Genomic DNA, 18730 nt, shown 5'->3' with positions numbered 1-18730 from the left:
ATCTTGGGAACCCTATTTTATTTCCACTTGAGAAAGTCGTGACGTAATTGTTTTTTTCACTGTATCAGTCAAAATATTTTATTTATGTTTATAATATGTTATATACCAGCTGTGCTGGCTGCCTTGGGTCAGCTTGTTGTCTTTTATATGCTGTGGGATAACTTCTAGGAGGAGCTGCTTCGTGATTTTTCCAGGCACACAGGTGAGGCTCACCGGTCTGTGGTTGCTCACATCTTCCTTTCTCCTCTTTTTAAAAATGGAAGTGATGTTTCCTTTTTTTCAGTCACCAGGGAGTTTGGCTGACTGCCTTGACTTTTCAAATATGATGAGCTTGTTTTGGCAACAACATCAGCCAGTTCCCTCAGGATTCTGGAACATATTTCATCAGGTCCCATAGACTTGGGACTACTCAGCTTCATCAAGTGATCCCAAACCTGCTCTTCACTTAGTGGGAGAGACTTCACTCCTCCATACCCACAGGGAAGATCGTGGACTTTGATGGAAAGGGTGACTGCCAGTGAAGTCATTGAATAACTCATCTTTCTCCCTATCAGTCACCACCAGTTTTTCCTTCTTACTTATCATGGGGTACATTCCCCTTGGCCTTTCTTTTCTGGTCTGTGTCATACCAGTAAGCCTGGGAAACAAGTTTTGCATTGCTTCACTCTTATATTATAGAAAAAGTAATTAATTTTATTTCTTTTGGCTTCCCTAGTATTTTCCAAGTGCTTCTCCTATACTGAAAATGAACTTGTTAATATTTCACTAATACCAACATAAATAGAACATTTTGACTGATACAGTGAAAAAAGGAATTACTTCATGATTTCCTCAAGTAGAAGTAAATTAGAGTTCCCAGGACGTCCTTTACCCTGGGTTTTCCTAGGTTTCCTTATCCTATTTTCCTAGGTTTTTAATGCTTTGCATTAAAACCTTTGCTGGTTTGGAACGCTAAGTTAAAATAAAGAAATAACTAGGAAAAAAAAATTAAAAATCCTTTCATTTGGCTTATGACACTTCACAATGGGTCTTGTACTATTGGTATGGGAAGCAGTAGTGTGCCATCATTGTTCTGGACCTGCCATTAAACGGTGAAGTGAAGAGTACACTGTTGGTAGATTATTTTCTTTTTAATATCGACTAGATTGGACAGAAACATGAAACTTTAGAAAAACTAGGTCAGGTCAAAGGTCTAGTGAGAAGTCATGAGGGTCTTATCATATGAGGCCCAGGAGCTTTCACGGATTAGGGATCTTTGCCTCATTGCGTGCTTAATTCTGTTTCAGTTTTTTAAAAAATCAGTCCTTCAAATAAAATGCCATGTTTTGGTGATAGAATTATTTTATTTTCAGAAACTGACCCTGATTTTAGAAAAATCGAACATTTTGCGTAAAGTTGTGCGGGTCAGTTTGTAGGCCAGAAAAGAGGAAGGGTGGAAAAAGGCAAAGGAATACCTAACTACTTGGAAGGAGGTCTCATGGAACAAAGGACTCTTTCCGTTCACTGTCTGCACAGTGCAGCCTCACACTGAGCCATGCGAGAGCCATTGCTGCTGGTATTAGTGCTTCAAAAAAGACATGCTTCAGTGGAAACCTGAAACATAAAACCATTGTAACTTGGTTTAAGATTATGCCTATTGAATATTAAGGGATAAGAAACATTACCTATGTAGATACCATCAAGCGAGGTATTTTTATGCAGTTCGTGCTGTGGAATCTAGAATTAATTGGCAATTAAAGATTACCAGAGAGAAAATGTGTGTTATGCAGTCAGACTTGCTAGTGCAAAAAAGCATCTTGACCTTCAGGTAATGAAGGTGAGGCATTTTCATAAAAATCTAAATCTGAAATCTTTCCACCAAATACATAGTCTTAAATTGCTGTGGATTATTTGGAGACGTCTATATTTTCTGTCAAGATCCACACGTCTAAAAATTTCTGGGCATTTTTCTGGAGAAATTGAGAATTACAATCTATCTTGTTTATCAAAAGTATTAAAATTGTTGAAGATAGTAATAGATAATCCAGATTAATTTACAAAAGAAATAAATTCAAAACATGGTCAAGAAAATAGTTTCTGATTAGCCTTTGCTGTCCAGAGGACTGTGCTACTAAAGGGTTTTTTTACCAGAGTACAGCCCTTTAGCAATCCTTTCTCTCACTGCATTATGCTTTTACTTTTTGCATCATTAGTGTTTTTAGTTTTGCCTCTCAAAAGAGAGACATCCTATCTGTTCAGAAAGATACAAGTGTGTGAATATAAAATAAATGTTTAACAAATACCAGAGAATGTTTTTTTTTACCATTATTTAAAACAAAGCAATGGGCATTAATATCTTGGAGTCTAAGTGTAGAAGGGCAGAAACAGTTGTCTTTCCTTCTAGAAGTGTTTTTCTTAGAAGATAACATTATTCTAAAAGACTGCATGTTCACTCGTCTAATATATTTTTCTTTTGAATTGAATGATTCGATTAAATTTTACCCATTGGGCAAATTCCGGTTTTTAAGCGGTTTAACTATAGTAGTACTATCTTGAGGGGAGCTTGGGATGGAAGATATCTAATATTCAAATATTTCCTTTGTTGACTCTTATGGGTTTCTGGAAAATTTGATCAGGCCTCTGTGAAGTGAGGAAGGCACACAGAATGCCGGCAGAAAGAAATTCCCCTAAGCTCAGCCAAGTGTATGGGAAACAGCTCTGTTGTCACTGCTGCACTTTTCCCTATGTGACCTTTCTGAAGTCTGCTTAGGATGCCAGGAGCTGAGCCCTGTGCAGGAGAACTGGGTTTTTAAAAACTTTGAGAGGTCTCTCTTTTATTGAACTCTGACTAAGATCTGTTATGGGTTTGCAACTTTTGGTGCCTGTATACTGAATCCTTAGGAAAAATAGGTGAGAAGAAACACTGCCACCAAATAGAAGCAATCACTACTTTGTGGAGGAATTTTTGAGATATTAATTATTCAGAAGAAATTTGCATGTTCTTATGTCTGATTTTCAAGTAGTTTGGGACAACAATTTTTTTTTAAGATTCGGGCCATTGAAGAAAATTGATGATGCAAGTGTAGTTAGGAAAAAAACAGTCCTTTCAAACACTGGAGATCAGAATGTATAAAACCAGTAAGGTGACTCTGTTAAAACTCCAGTGAGGAGGTTGGGTTCGTGAGCAATTTATTCTCCATGGTCTACATATCCCAAAGCACACCTTTTCTGTGACCTCAAAAGGAAATTTCTGCATGATGTGAGGGGCACTCATATATCTTTATGATGGAAACAAACTCATTCTCATCATGTGATGAATCTTCATGAATCCCACAGCTCTGGCAAGCCAAAGGTATCTAACATCATACTAAGAAGAAAATACGCTTCCCTTGCAGTCAAATAGCAGCACCACTTATATCTTCTTCCTTTCTTTAGGTGGTGTGGCAAATTTCTTTGGTCTCAACATAGTTTAGCCACAGATAACATTGTTGTTAATCTTGGAAATGATACAAGGTTATATTAAAATTCACATAAACAGATGTTTTTTTAAAACAATACAAGGTTGTTTCAACTCAGAAGTTACAGTGTTTATTCAGGCCCATAAGGACCAGGTGTTTGATGATGTGCTTCCTCCAGAATGACATGCATGCTTTTTGTTTCACCAAAATATTCATGTGGCTGAGACAACCATATTTGAACTATGTATGTTTTTTTTAAGATGCTTGTGGTAATATGTTGAAGTTACAGAATAAGCTCATACTTGTGTTTTCATTTCCTGTTTTAATCAAGGAAAAAAAAAGAATTTTGTGATTAAAACACAGGACTGTAATTTCAGAGGTCTGGATTTAATTTCTGACTGTACTCCAGTGTCTGTGTGTGATTGCAGCAAGTTGTTTAACCTTTGTCTCTCCATGTTTTGTACATCAAATGGAGATGGCGGGTCTTGGGGATTTTTTGCCTTCTTCTGCTATGGGATCAGATTATTTCAAAGTGTTTTGGGTACGTTCTTCTCCCCATAAAGTTTGGAATGTTATCCTGTTTTATGAGTGAGGAACTGAGGCACAGATTATCTCGGGCTGGTCTACATTAAACAGCATGTGTTTGTCTTGGCAGATTTCCTGACTCCCTGACAATCCAATTTGGGGATCTGGCTGAAACATGCTGCAATTCCCTCCTAGCCCCTGTGTGTCATTTTCCTTTTTTTCTCTCAAGGCTGAGGGGGAGGCTGTATTTCACCCTCCTGTGGGTTTGGGGCTCCTTTCAGGGGATTTTGATCCACAATCTCAGATCTACTTTTGACTTCATCATTTTAAATGTCCTTTGACAGTCCTTCAGGCCAAGACATGAAATTTGGATTAAGGACAGAACTAAAACCAAGGTTACACTAAATTTCTTCTCTTTTATCTATTTTAGAGTGCAATTTTTCCATTTTTCCTCTAATTATGTTGGATACAGCCTAGAAAGGCTCAGATGTTTATGACATCACAAATTAACATGTAACTAAAATGTATACTCTTCTGCCCGGAGATGTAGGGTGTGCTCAGAGGAAGCTGACAGTTTATCTTGTAATAAAACCCGATTTTTTAATCTAATGTTAGTCATGCATTTCAAAAAATACTTCCCCCCCCACTCTTTTTAAACCCCAGAAGATGTGTAATTCAAGGCAGAGTTAAAGAGCAGTGGAAATACTGTTTTGGGTTGTTTTGCACCACACCAAATCACAGCTTCTTCCCACATGACATTGCTTCTTCAGCTTGAATCTTCCACTTAAATGCTTTCTAATCACACGTAAATAAATGATGAACAATCCAATGCATTTTATATTATTTAGTGATAGAAGTAGAAATTCAGTGTGCTTACAAAGTTGATGAATTTTAAAAGCCAGATATGTATTTAATCTAACATACATACCATCTTGGAGTAGACACAAGTTGTCTGTGTTTCTGCCACTTTTTGTCTGGGGAAACTATTACAAGTGGTAGGTTTTCTTCCTTTCTGTTAGAGGAAGGGAAGAACTGAAAAAAGATGTTTACAGGGAATATATAGGCAGAAAAAATTATAATAGTTTGCTTCAATCTGTTATGCTCACTAACCCGTGTTGCTCAGAACTCAAAACAAAAAAATAACAAAAGAAGCCAAGCATATGCTCAGGTGATTAAAAATAAATCTTCATGAAAGTTTTACCTTCTTGTTTGCTATTGTATAAATCAAATGCCCTTGTGTGAATTAAAGTGTAATGCAAATGTGCTGCTTTACTGAGAGAGACTGATGTCAAAGACAAAAAAGCAATCCTACAGGACTTGACCTGTATTTGGGCAAGGTTTCTAAATACCTTAGGAAGAAGTAGTATTTAGTTACATTTCTTACAGTTACCTAACTTAGGGCTAAATGTCAGAAGCCCTTGCCCACTTGTTATTAGCAGTACTGTCAAGATACTTTTAAATACTTTTAAATGGGTTGGCTCAAGCATTGTACTGAATGTAATTCATTATATGTAGGGCTACAAGCATGCACTACACCAAACAGCACAAACATTTCCTTTCCTGAGGGTTCTTTTTCAAAAATTTAGGCCTTTAGCTTGTATGTGAATATTTAAGGGAGTTGATGTTTTCTGTGGTCGGGAATTCTGTGTATTGGGAGAACCTGCTTCCTACTCTGCAGAATAGTGGCTAGGTTTTTGGTAGCCAAAAAAGCCCAGGCTGTCATATCAGGCGAGCTGTAAGGTGTGACTCATAAGCTGTGCAATACATGGCAAAGAGCCAGTTTACAGCTCTTTGTAAATGTGTGACCCCAGCATGCCCTCTTCCAGCAAATTCCAGATCAGCAGCAGGTGCTTAGGTTTTAGCAGCTCAGAAAAACAGTTTGTATTAAACTACCAAAGAAGTTGCAAGCAAAGTTAAACACTTGTTATTCCCTTTAAGGATATATGTAAATTGATATTTAAAGTAGTAATGGCCCTTGGGGTTTTGGCAAGTAGCTACTGCAGCTGTTGGACATCCCTGATATAACCAGCAATCTTTATTGTGTTTAGATTTTACTTCTTTCCCTCTATCCCTCCCGTACTCTCATTTGTTCAGTAGCTTAAATGGCTTTCAAAGTATTTATTGTATGTCTTACAAAAGGACAGTTATATGTCCCTGAGACTTCCTGTAGGCATTTGATGCCACATTGAGTTTAATTAGAGTTCCTTAGGATGCTGAATAGCCTTTAAGTGCGTACAAGGAAAGGGTGAATGTTGTAGTTAGGCACAAAGATAAAGGAACACTATTCTAATGAAAAGTAGGTAATTTAACAAAATGAGATAATGCTGGAACACCACACCATAAATCATCCTTGCAATTTTTATGGCTTTATGGTTAGATTTTTCCCTACTTTTGTATTATTATGTTCTCTATTTCAGTTTGAAAGAACCAAAAAACCTAGATGCAGCTAGTCTAGTGTACTTGAGAAAAAGTCTAACAGATGGTATGAACCAATAATATTTGAACAATTCTATTCAAGACTGAAATAGCATTAACAGTGACGGAGGGAATTGTTTTTGGAGGAGGCGAAAGAAAATCCATTAAGAAAAATCTGTTCTTTTAAATTGGTATTGCTTTGTTAAGTCTAAAGTCTGAAGTATTTGAGGTATTACTACTCTAAAAGTAGGGCTGCAAGAACCATGTGTCATCAGCAGTTTCTCATACTCCTCAGAAAGCTTAATCTTAACTAGTAGAGGAGTAAACACACAGAATAGAAAATAATATAATAAAATAAAATACAATAAAGTATAATACAGAGCAATACAGCACAATAAAATACAGTAGCTCCAGTTGGCTGGTACCTACAATGATCATTTGTTCCAGCTTCCTGATCACTCCACTGACAAAAGTTAAAGCCTGTTATTAAGACCATTGTTCAAATGCCTCCTTTTTAGGCAGTAAGAGGCACAGGGCATTGACCACCTCTTTAGAGAGCCTGTTTAAGTTTGACCACCCTCTTGGCTTCCTGATGTCCATTCAGAATGTCCCCTGATGCAGCTTTGAGCCAAGCTACGTGCACTGTAGCTGGAACCCAGGGAGAAGAGACCAGCACTTCCCCCTCCTCCCCTTCTCAGGAAGCCATAGAGAGCAGTGAGATCATCTGCCAGCCTCCTTCTCTCCAAAAGCATCCAAATCCAAAATCCTTAGCCACTCTTCAGGTACATTGCTTCCAGGCCTTCCACCAGTATTAATAATACCTCTGTGTTGCCTCAGCTAACCTCAGGAGCCCTGCTCCCCTTGAGAACAGAACCCCCGAGGACCCAGCGTAGCTCAGGCGTGGCTGTAGGGCTATTGCCAGCGAGCATAGGTGATTGTCAGCTCTAGTGAGATTCAGCTCAGGATTTCAGCTTGCCTGCTTGGCAGGGTTAGCCCAGGGCGAGAGGCACAGCGGACGAGAGAGAGAGAGAGAGAGAGAGAGAGAGAGAGAGAGAGGAGAAGAAGAGACGGAGGTTCCACAGAGATGTCTTTATTGATTTGAAGGGTCTGGTCTGCACTTGTTCCCACGAGTGGGCTAAAATGTGCCCCTTTTATAGGGTTTAGGAGGATTGAGATTTGGACCAATGGCAAGGGGTTAAAGTCCTAACCCACCGGGTTACAGGGATATGCTCTAGGGTGGGGGTTAGGAAGTCAGGAAGTAAAATGCTGATTCAGATCCTCCAAGGAGCCTTGCTTGTGTCCATAGGGACTGCTACACACCAGCTCTGTTGTCCTCCTCTGGACCATTCCAGGACCTCCTTCCCACCCTTCTCAGAGTGTGGGGCCCAGCACTGCACACAGGACTCAGGGTGAGGGGCACCAGGCTGAATCCAGCAGGATGATCCCAATCCCAGCTGGTGATGCTGTGTCTGCTGCACCCCAGGGTGGGGTTTGCCCTCCTGGTTGCCCGGGCCCACACTGCTGGCTCACCCTGAGCTGCTGCCCACCTGCACCCCCAGATCCCTTTTGCAGGCCTGGGGGTCCTGCTGCATCCCTTTTTCTATGGCTTTCCCAGCCATAGAGTCATTTAAGTAGGAAAAGTCCCTTAAGTTCATTGAGTCCAACCATAAAATGCTACATTACATAAAGACATACTCTCAGCTCAAATATCTGCTAAATTATGCAGGAATTTGAATCTTAGAGCTAAGGCATGCTTGTAGATGTGCCATGTTACAGAGTTGAAGATGTAGTCACTTTTCAGGTTGGAGCTGCTGTGGTGATACTCATTTGTAGATAGCTGCAAAGTAGCATTTTTGCACTGCACTTGGTAATTATTGTAGAGAAGACAACCTCAGTGTGTAATGAAGTTCAGCTGCCTATTTTTTTACAGGGTTGGGGAATAGAGAGAAAAGTGAAAATGTAACACAACATCAGTAGTTTCAGGATTCAGATACTCCATCAAGAATGTGCTGTGAGTGGTCATTCTACCTTTATATACTCTACGGCTCAGACTGACAGGTGTATCAATATATACAGGATCTCACTTTTTAAGCATTAAGAACTAAATGCTGAAATACGAAACTTGGGGAAGCATTTGTTCTCCTAATTGAGTATGCCACATGTTTTGATTTGGGAACAGTTTATTAATGTTAAACCCAATTACATTAATTTACAGAGCTGTGCTGTTGTCACAATTGCTATTCACAGAACATCAAGCTAATGATGTTTGCATAGCATCATGGGTGTGGCATCTGAAAATAAATTAATTCTGACTTCAGAATATGAGCTATTTTGCCTGTGGAACAATGCAGCCAGCATCCACTGTTATAATGCAGAAGGATTTAAATGCAGAAAGATTTAAATGGAAAAATGTGACTGTCAGGATTAATTGTTTGTACACAGGAAAAAAAAAAAGAAAAAGAGGAAAGGGGTCTTTAAAATACAGTCTGATAAACATTCAGTAAGTAATTTCAAGTCCAAAGGGAGAAATGTAAGGGGGAAGTTACCTTTGGCATTATGTCGACACTGTATGAGCACTGCAGCCTCCGAGCATTTTTGGGTGATTCAGGGCACTCTTACCCCAGTTCCAGAAAAGGCAAGCTACAGACCCAAAGTTTGTTCATTTTCACCCTCTTCCAGTGGCTGAAGCAGACGTGTGTCTGTTTCTTTTTAATTTTTGAGAACTCTAGAGGCCTTCTTGAAACTGTCATAGAATTTCCTGTGGAGAAAAAGCTAATTTTCCTAATACGGAAAAACCAACAAACCTATTATGTGAAATTATGACGACACACCAAAATTATTTGATGAGTTCTGGATTCCTTAGCCGTGCTAGCCAGACCTCAGCTGCTGGAACAGATGACAAGTAGATAACACTAATAATAGACTGCTGTCTCCAGTACAGACCAGCCCAGAGGTGGAGACACATCCTTATTCATCCATTGACAGACAGAAATGGCGAGACACAAAAATTGTTAGGTTTTGCTCTCGATTTGAAGGAGACGTGTGCTCCCCTGGTGGTAGCCATGGTGTGCATCCCTGCCCTGACTCTTCATCCCATTCCACAGTCCCTGTCCTCCAGGGCCCAACTCAAACTCCTCACGGCAGCGCCTCAGTTAACCTTAGGAGATACCCGTGGATGCCAAGCAGTTTTCTTGTGTCACACTCAAAGGGTGCAAAGCCTGCCGTAGGCACAGTGTTTGGAGAATAGCAGGTGCACTCGTAGACTGGGCTTATGAGTGCATTTAGGTGGAAATTACATAAAGACTGGACAAATTCAGGCAGTGTTTCATGGCAAGAGACAAAGTCTGTTCCATGTCTCATGTGTCTGCTCAATAGCAAGACAATGTGACAGCATCACAACCAAGTGGCTGCTCCTTCTACTAGTAGTGGTTGTGTTTGGGGCTTTAATTTATTTTTTTCTAAAGAGAAATAAAATATAATAAAAAATTCCATGCCCCTATTTTGTGAAACATTAACAATTTCCCTAAAAGTAACCAAAATTTACAAGGCAAAAATTATCTTTTGACTGTGGAAAATTTAATCTCAAATAAGCCATGTTGAAGGGAGGGTATGATAATTGTTTGTAATATTGGGAAGTATTCACAAACTCTAACTTTCTGCAGTGTTGCCTAGAATTATCTTGTATTGCATACATAAAAAGTAGCAGAGAAAATTACAAATATTTCATATTGTCACTGAGATGTTTTTAAAGACATAATTTAAAAGATGTCAACTTTTTCAAGTAGATAGAATATGCTAATTTTTCCTTAAGACTGGAAAACTGACGTTTCAGTATTATATGTTCTTAAATACTTGATGTTTCTGTACTTTGAATGAAAGTGTTCTGCAAAAGACTTGGAAGATGCACACTTCTACATATAATTATATAGCAAATTTATAGCTGATGCTGGGAGAATTTCTAGCTGTTTTACAAAGCTCTCTGCTATCAGATGTATAATCTCTGTGGTAACTGAGATAGAAAATCCATCTTTGTTCTGTTTTAAAAAAAAACAGAAGAAAGAAGAAAAAAAATTATGACAGTACAGTTATTTTCACTTTTTCATGTGCTCATATTCTTCCAGAAATGATCACATTTTTAATGACATGGACACTTAAAACATATAATAATGACTTTTGACTTTTTTACTTTTTACAAAAATGTTCTAACTTTTTAACTTTTTATAAAAAGGCAGAAAGTACTTTGTAGAAAGCTTATATTCCCCATAATTCAAAAAAAAAAAAAAAAGAGATAAAAAAGCCATCCAAAATGAAAAGCTTTAAGACATTTCCATAGGATTTAATTTTTATGTTTTAAATTATTCCTTTGTCCTTCTTTTAACCTTCCCTCCTCTTTGGATTTTTATAACTTGCAATTTTCAGCCATTCTTGCACAGTCTTTTCTTTCAAGACTTTCTACTTCCTGCCTGTCTTGCTGCATATACATATATATATATAGGTGTATCAGGAGATTTAAATCAACTGAACTATAGTAAAAAATTCCTGTTTGTTCATAAAATCTGCTTCTGTAGGTAAATCAGAATGCATTAAGGTCTACCTAAAGATGTAAAGGATTTTGTAAAAGTAAGAAATTACCATATTGCGCTTATCTCTGGTGGCATTTAGAGAGTGGAGAGAGGATCACACCAGACAATGTCAGAGTAGCCTGGTGGAAGGTGGGCTGCCCTTCTCACCCATTCACTGCGCGAGAAGGGACCCCAACTCCCAGGCCAGTTCCCCTTGGTCAGATATCCCTTCCCCCACTCTCTCAGCAACACAGCCATCAAAGTTCTTTTCTCCTTCTCCTGCATGGCTTTCCCATCTTCCCTGGTATCTGACATGATCTCTTAGTCACATCCCTCCTTTGGTGAAGCCCAGCCACCTGGGTGGAGCTTCGTGGTCCCCTGCATTGGCCCCAAGGCATGAGCAGCCCCGCTGCTGGAGCCCTCTCTGAGCTGCCCTGGGTGGCCCTGCTGGGTTTTTTTTTTCCTGTCTGATACAGCAGCAGTTCAGAGATTTTCAGCCGGTGGACTTTTCTAAGACCTTTTTAGAGCTTACCTATGTGTACTCACTCACTCAGGGTGGCATGGCAGGATGAGGGTGGATAACAGCTAAGAATTTTACTTTCCTCTGTCAGCAGAGGGAAGAGGGAGCTGCTTGTTAGAGGCTCTTCAGAGAGGGTCTGTTGGCCCTGCTCACTTTCCTTGGAGATGTCAGAGAAAGACAATTTATTAGACAGTCGTAACACATTGAGGGGGATAACATGCCTTGAAAAAAAGGGGTGGGGAAGAAGGCTCATAATGGCTTCTTTGGTGAGTGAGAAGGTGGAATGCTGCATGACCAGGTTCATGTTCCCATGTGTTGAAATTAGTTTTCTGAAGGTTTTTCTTTTCAAATTTTTACTAACCGTGGTTGTAACAGAAATGTTTCTGTTAAAAGTTCCTGACATTCAACGAAACAGATCTGCAGCCTTCCCTGGACTGCCAGCTGACTCATGTGATTTCAAGATTTCATCCCAACGTGCTAACACCTATGAAAGCAGAGGGAGAATTTACAAAAATGTCCTTTGAGTTAACTGAAAGAGAGAGTTTGTAGGCAGAAGGTAGAATGTTGTTGGCAGAATATTAGATCATCTGTTTGAAGTTACATGTGTTAATCAAGAGGATTGTGGCTGGTTATACAGCTAGGGACAATCCTCTATTTCTTACAGAAATTCAGAACACTGATGTCCTTGTTTAGTTTTGCTTCCTCGACTGTTTTACCCAGGTTATTGTAGTAAAAGCAACCCTGCCACCTATGTCTATACCTTCTGTATGTGCTGTACTTGGGAACTACAACATGTTTTGGTACACTGAAAATTTTTCTAAAGATGCAAAGCAGTAATAAATACCCGCAGATATGATACCAAGAAACCATATCAGCATGCAGTGTTATCTAACGAGCAACCTGCTTCTGTTTCATGTGTTTCTTTCTCCTGTATTTGTTTGCCTGTGAGGGCTGTTTTTCATGTTACAGGAAAAATAGTGGATGAGTGTGTGAAAGAAAGGAAGGCAACATCATTTTCCTTTGGTTTAATCCACTTAAATAATTGATCGTAGTATCTTTTATCAAGGACCCAGCTCAGCTAAGAGTGCTGACACCCACTTAAGGCAATGCCTACTGAGGAGACCAATTTGGGTCATGAGTCACTGAAGGCCTACGATTAAACCCTATTGATGTTTTCTCCCCTTTCTTGTCTTTAAATGATTTTTAAATATTTAGCAGCAAAAGACTCCTCCTTCCACAATAACATTAGAATATATGTTTAAAATATTATTTAGACTATGTTTTAGAGACAGACTTTGGAACCTGAGTTTTGTATTTAAAAGTACTGATTTCATAATCCATTTTGGCAATATTTTCAGTAGCCTACATATTAGGTTGTTTTTAAAGTTTACAAGTTTCTCTTTGACAAATGTCTTCTCTTTATTTGTCTCAAACAATAGTTTCATTTGTAGCTGTGTTTTTACTGATGACATTTCAATTAGTTCCTTTATCTGTAAGCTGGTTTAAAATGCACTCTCAGGTCCTATGATTAATATAAACAAATACATCATCTAATAGAAACAGTAGAATAAAGATCAACTGTTATTTTTTACTGATTTTAGGCATTGATTATGGAGTTTCAGTTCACACTGTATTTTTAGTAACTAGTAGATAAATATTTAAATCAAATGCAACACAATTGTTTGTTCAGTAATGGGAAATTTCAGTAAATTCTTTAAGGGATTCTGTGATGTACTACTTTTCAGATAAAAAGCACAAAATGTTTGTCTGTGTTGTGTGCTAAATGTAAAGGGAATCTTTCTTTTGGGGCTTGTTGTTACACTCAATAAGCATTTGGTAACAGAAGTCACGGGCCATAGCCATTGTGAGTGTAAATTGTCATAGGCCCATTAACTTCAACTGAGCTATGACTATTTATACAAATTCCCTGCCTGTTAGGTTTTTATTTTTAACACTGGGCTCCCCTTCTTTTCTGATAGTATTTCTTAAGTTCCTTTAGTGCAAAGGAAAACTTTTACTGTATTCTAAATATTTTATATTCTAAGTCTGTCTTTGAGGAGTTAAGTACATCAGTATGGATTTCCTGATATCCCAGGAGCACTGATCTTTAGATGCAGGTGAAGATGTGCAAACAATGATTTTAAGTGCCGGAAAGGTGGGTTATTTGCAGAAACCTTTGGCCAGAGGCTGAAACTGTTTGTTCAGAGAATGGATACAGGCAGGGCAGGAAACCTGTGCCCTTCTCCCATGATGTGGGTGCAGAGTAGCCTTCATTCAGGCAAGGGCCCAATGCAGCAGAGCAGGAAGGGCACAAATGTGCATGTGTGGTGTTTTGGGTGTTTTATGGTTTGTGGGTTTGGGTTTTTTTTGAGGTTTTCCTGTACACCTGGGTTTTCAAGACTACACTGAAAGCAAGTACCTATTTGTGTGTGCTACTAAATTCCTGCCCTGTGTTATGGCTGATGTCAGAAGCACCTGGCATTAGCCCAGCCCTTCAATGGATAGTAATAGTTCAAACCATACTTTCTGAAAAAAAATTATATTCTTTTTCTCCTTCAAATATTTACACCTAATTCTATTGCCTCGAATGTCAGTAGTAAAACTTCCATTGATGATCTGTGACAATGGGAGGCCTATGAGAGTGAGCAATTTTAAAGCCTGTTGTTTAAAAGACAGCATTTCTTGAAAAATTTTTCTTCATGGTGAAACAAGAAATTGGGTACTACATTTGATATTTTCTTGAAGGCAAATATACAAACGTGGCCAGAAGGTACCAAGTATTTTTCTATGGTTACATTAATGTATATTCACTGTTTTTGAAAGGAGGAAAATCTTAGAGATGTGATATGGCATATGACAAGGGTAGTATGTTTCTTTTCTCTCAAATCTCATCTGTGGCCTGTTGGGGGAGGGAATATTTGGGGATGTAAAATCATTATAACCATTGAAAAGTGATCCTCTTGTAAATAGGCTTTACTTTCCACTGCTATGATATGATATGATATACATCAAGAGTAGGGGTAACAAATTACAAAAACTGTAGTTCAGCATTTTAAGATGTCCTGATTTTGAGATTCAGTATAAACAAACCATATTTATAAATATATATATAAATATACTCTTTGATTAAACATAGACTCTTTATTCTTTATTCTTTATTCTTGTTAGTGTTGCAGGTCATGAAATTTCTGTGATTTATATTTACGAAGTAGCCACACACTAGGCTAAGTAAACTCATAATCTGAAATATGATGCCTATCCTTCTTCCTCTGATCTTGCTCTCTGACATTAGTTATCAAGTTGTAACTATCAGAAATCCTGAGACATCCTGACAAGATGAGCAACTGTATACCAAATGTTGTATTTCTCTAAGAATAGCAAATAGGCTGACATATATAATTTGTCTTTTCTTTCATCTGTCATGGTCTGTGGTTTTCTGTGCATTTGTCCTTGCCTTACCATTCTGTTTATAATGGAACATTAGTGGGAGGTCTCAGTATTTAACAATTCTTGATTAAAAGCTGCTTAATCCTTGGACACCATGGAAGAGGGTCAAAGAGGAAGAGGTTTATTTGTTGTGGGAAAATTTATAGGAAATTTTAATTGCATTTAGGAAACTTCTATAACAAAGTTTCTACTACTTTTTAATAGCTAACCTTTGGAATATCCTGTTATAATCTATGAACTGGCTTATGTTGTTTACTTTGATAAAGTGTAGGCTGAAGGTATCTCTGTTCATATAATTGCTAGGGGAGGTTGGTAGGGTGTTATTAAATGAGATTTTTTTTTTCAATGTATTAAATTGAAAAACTTATTCTTTTTGAGTTTTCTTGAGAACTTCTCAGTTTCTTTCTATGGCTGGTGCATGGTGTTTTATCTCTTCTATTTTCAGGAAAAGAGTTTTAACTTAGAAATTTCTGCTGTCTTTGTAAGAAAAACTTGTGGTATGCAATCAGAATAAAGGGGTCTCGCTAGCAAATTAATATCTGGTACCTCTCAGTTCTGCTATCATAATTCCCTTTGTGAATCCTTGCGAAAAACAGAGCTTCATGTGTTTTCTCTATTTCTAAGGAAAACCACAGGGTCTGCATTTACTGTGCTTTGAGGGGCACTAAATACATACTGAAAACACGCATCAAATTCAGGTGCTTCAGAAGGTGATTTTAGTACTAGACAGAGTTTCAATGATTGCCTTTTTTCTTTTACTGTGACTTTTTTGTTTCTTATGCCCTCTAGTCTGTTCAGCTGTGACAGTGGCAAACAATAGGTGGTGTTACAGAGATAGCATATAGTGTATTGTGCCCAGACATATTCTTTCCACATTTCAAATTTTCCATGAAGAAAAGCGTCTTTGTTGCCAGTGTGTTTCCTTCAGTAGTATTTTGTTTGGTGTCCTTTCCGTGTCATATGTAAAATTAAAGTAATGCTTAATGAGAGGGTAGGGGTAGTGGTGTCCACTATGTTTTTTTCCAGGACATTTAGAAATCTCTTTATGTATTTCTAGAGCAGATAGCTATCTTACGGAAGAGTTGCGTGACCTCCATCTAGAGAATTTTCTATTCATCATGCTAGGTTTTATTCCTCTTCAGAGGCACCTGGTTCATCCAATTCTTCCTTTATAGACCCAGATGTTTCTGGAAGTTATGATTTCTCACAATGGGAGGAGTAGCACTGTATGATTGAATCTGCATCTTCTTCTACACTGCTTGCTTGGTTAATTCTCCATTTCATAGGGACTTCTGCCTACAAACCTGAAGGCAAGCTGTATTTTATGAGGTGTTGCAGTGCATGTGTGATAAGGAACTTGTAAATGCTTATCAGTGCTTGGTTTGTCAAGATGTTTCCAGACCTCATACAAATTCCATGTTGTACATAAAAATAGCATCAATATTTTGATTTTATTTATGTGTGACTGAAGTAGGAGCTTCTTCTACTTTTGCTTTTGATTAGAAACCTTAGTTCTTAACTGAATTGTTCTGGCAGAAGGTTACCTTGTGGGTCTGAGAAACTGATAACACTGAACCTGAAGTATGGAAAATTGGGGTTTTATGAATAAAGGCCTGTTTAGTCATATTCTTTACAATTTTATTTTTAAATCCAAACTCTGTTCAAACATATGTCGAATAATTGGGAGCAGAGTTCACTCAGTAAGAGAATACCTTACCTCCATTCCAACTGAATGCTGAGAAAATTCAGTTTCCAAGTGCAATGTAGTTGATTCAGCCTTCCAGCAAAGGTGCAAAAAAGACCAACACTTAGCATTTGCCTGACTCTGTTTTGTAAAAAAAAAAAAACACCAAAAAAATCCCTTAAAAAATGGAAGAAAATCACTGGAGAGAAAAGTTAATACTATCTTGAAACATGTGCAAACTAAAGAATAAAGGTAAAAAAGTACCCGTGGTGGATAGCTTGTAAGATTTCTGCAAGTGGAACAAATTGAACTCTTCGGGGTTCCTTTCACCAAGGTTCTTGGTCAGAGCAGACATTATAGTTCAAGCAGCAGGAAATTGAAGAGGCAGTATTTCTGTCTGTTTTCAACAGCTTTTAGTTAATGCTCTGATCAGCAACTAAGTTGCTGGCATGTTGTTTGGAGCATGATTCAAAGCCCCACATCGTTCCAAGGGCTCCTGTTTGAATTGCGCTTCATACTACTCCTATGTTGTACTGTCAGACTCTCCCCAGGTTGCTTTTTGTTGCAGATTTTTTTGCCGTGTCTCAAGGGTATCTATAGCTGAAGGACAGAATAAACTGTCAGGAGACTCTCACTGCTGCCACTTTGGCAGCTGAAATTAATTTTTTTCCTAAGGAGACTAATGTAATTTTGTTCTCTCAATGCCACTACTAGTCAAACAGCATTCACTGAGTTTCCTGACCTGACAAAGGTGCATGTAGAATAACAGCCACGCTTCTGTCAGAGTTAACTGACATCAGGTTACTGTTTACTTTTGCTTATGTCCACGGTAATGGTCATATCTAGTTTAGTACAATCAGCAGTTGACTATAACATGGGAGAGGGGAGCATATGTGTGTATTTATAATATCTAAGCTGTGTTTAAAAGTTCTTGACAAAAATAAATAAACGGAACTAAGTAAGAGATCACATTGCTTTTGTCACCAAACCCATGCTGTTTGGAGTGTGCTTTTTTTTTTCTTTTTTGGTATTGGCAAGCGAGCCCTGAACTGAGACCTGAAGTGTGAGATACAGTTTCAGTAAGATACGTTGCAGACTTCGTTCTGCAGGATAGGGGTATGAATTTACTCTTTAGAAAGAGGTCAAATAGAGGTTTCATATTCATTCAGCTCCTTTTGGGAATTGCTGACTTCCTACTGAGGTGGTCAAGGATCATAAAACAGGCACAGACAAAATGCTTTGATATTTTTGTCCCTTCAGGCATGATGCGATTGTTGCAAAATTACAGGTTTTGTTGTAAGAGTGAAAGAATGTCACTGCAGGGAGTAGTTGATCCCATGACTCCTCCTTTACTTTATCCACCCTAATCAAAAACTTGCGTATCTTTGAGGAAGTAGAACTAGTTTCAGAGTATGTAGAAAAAATTGCGCTTTATAAAGGCCATATCTGGATAACAACTGCATGATATGCCTTATATCCATGACTTCTCAAGAGTCCTGTTAAATCATTGTCTTTTTGGGAGGCAAAGAAGAGATGCGGCTCAAGTGGTGATTGCTAGTTCAGGTAGCCAAAAGGTGATTGCTACACCTTTTGGCTACCTGTATAGATGGTCCTGCCCAACTTTCCATGGCCAAAGTGTAAGAAATATTGGTAACATTCCCCTAAAGAGGTGGGCTTTATCAGGGAGACACAGCAGAGGAAAAATGAGAAGATTCCTAAGACAGAATAAGGTATCAGTGTGAGGGGCCGCAGTAGGCACAGGCAATGCTGGCTAGCTGTTGTCAGGTTTTCATGCTGATTCTGCACAGCTAAAGTTATGAAATTTTACTTGTAGTTACTGATCATTTTTTCCTGCTCATGTGGTATCCAAAGAAAGGGTAGAAGTATTTGTAAAGGAATGGGGAACCTACATGACCAAAACAGGTGTTAATATCCAAAGATAATAAAGTACAAAGTGCAGAGGAGCATTGAAGTAATACTTCAAATGTTGCTGGTATTGGAGTGTTGGAGAGGTGTCTCAGACTTTTGAACCATTTAGTTACAAAAGCTAATTAAGTTTTTAGATGCCCTACTCTAGAGACACTTTTTTTTTTTTTTTTTTTTTTTTTTTTTTTTTTTTGCTTTTTTTTTTTTCACTACT

The 18730-nt window shown here is 38.2% G+C and overlaps 1 protein-coding gene across 1 annotated transcript in view; it reads left to right on the top strand.

Annotated features, from left to right (window-relative positions):
* ROR2 (receptor tyrosine kinase like orphan receptor 2) overlaps positions 1-18730 on the top strand; it is a 44969-nt gene that overhangs the window by 12660 nt on the left and 13579 nt on the right. The window lies entirely within an intron of this gene.

This window comes from Geospiza fortis, unplaced genomic scaffold (assembly GCF_000277835.1).
Source record: "Geospiza fortis unplaced genomic scaffold, GeoFor_1.0 scaffold167, whole genome shotgun sequence".
In the NCBI taxonomy this organism is placed as follows: domain Eukaryota; kingdom Metazoa; phylum Chordata; class Aves; order Passeriformes; family Thraupidae; genus Geospiza; species Geospiza fortis.
Note: the sequence above shows the minus strand (reverse complement) of the source record. Positions and strands in the feature narration are given on the sequence as shown.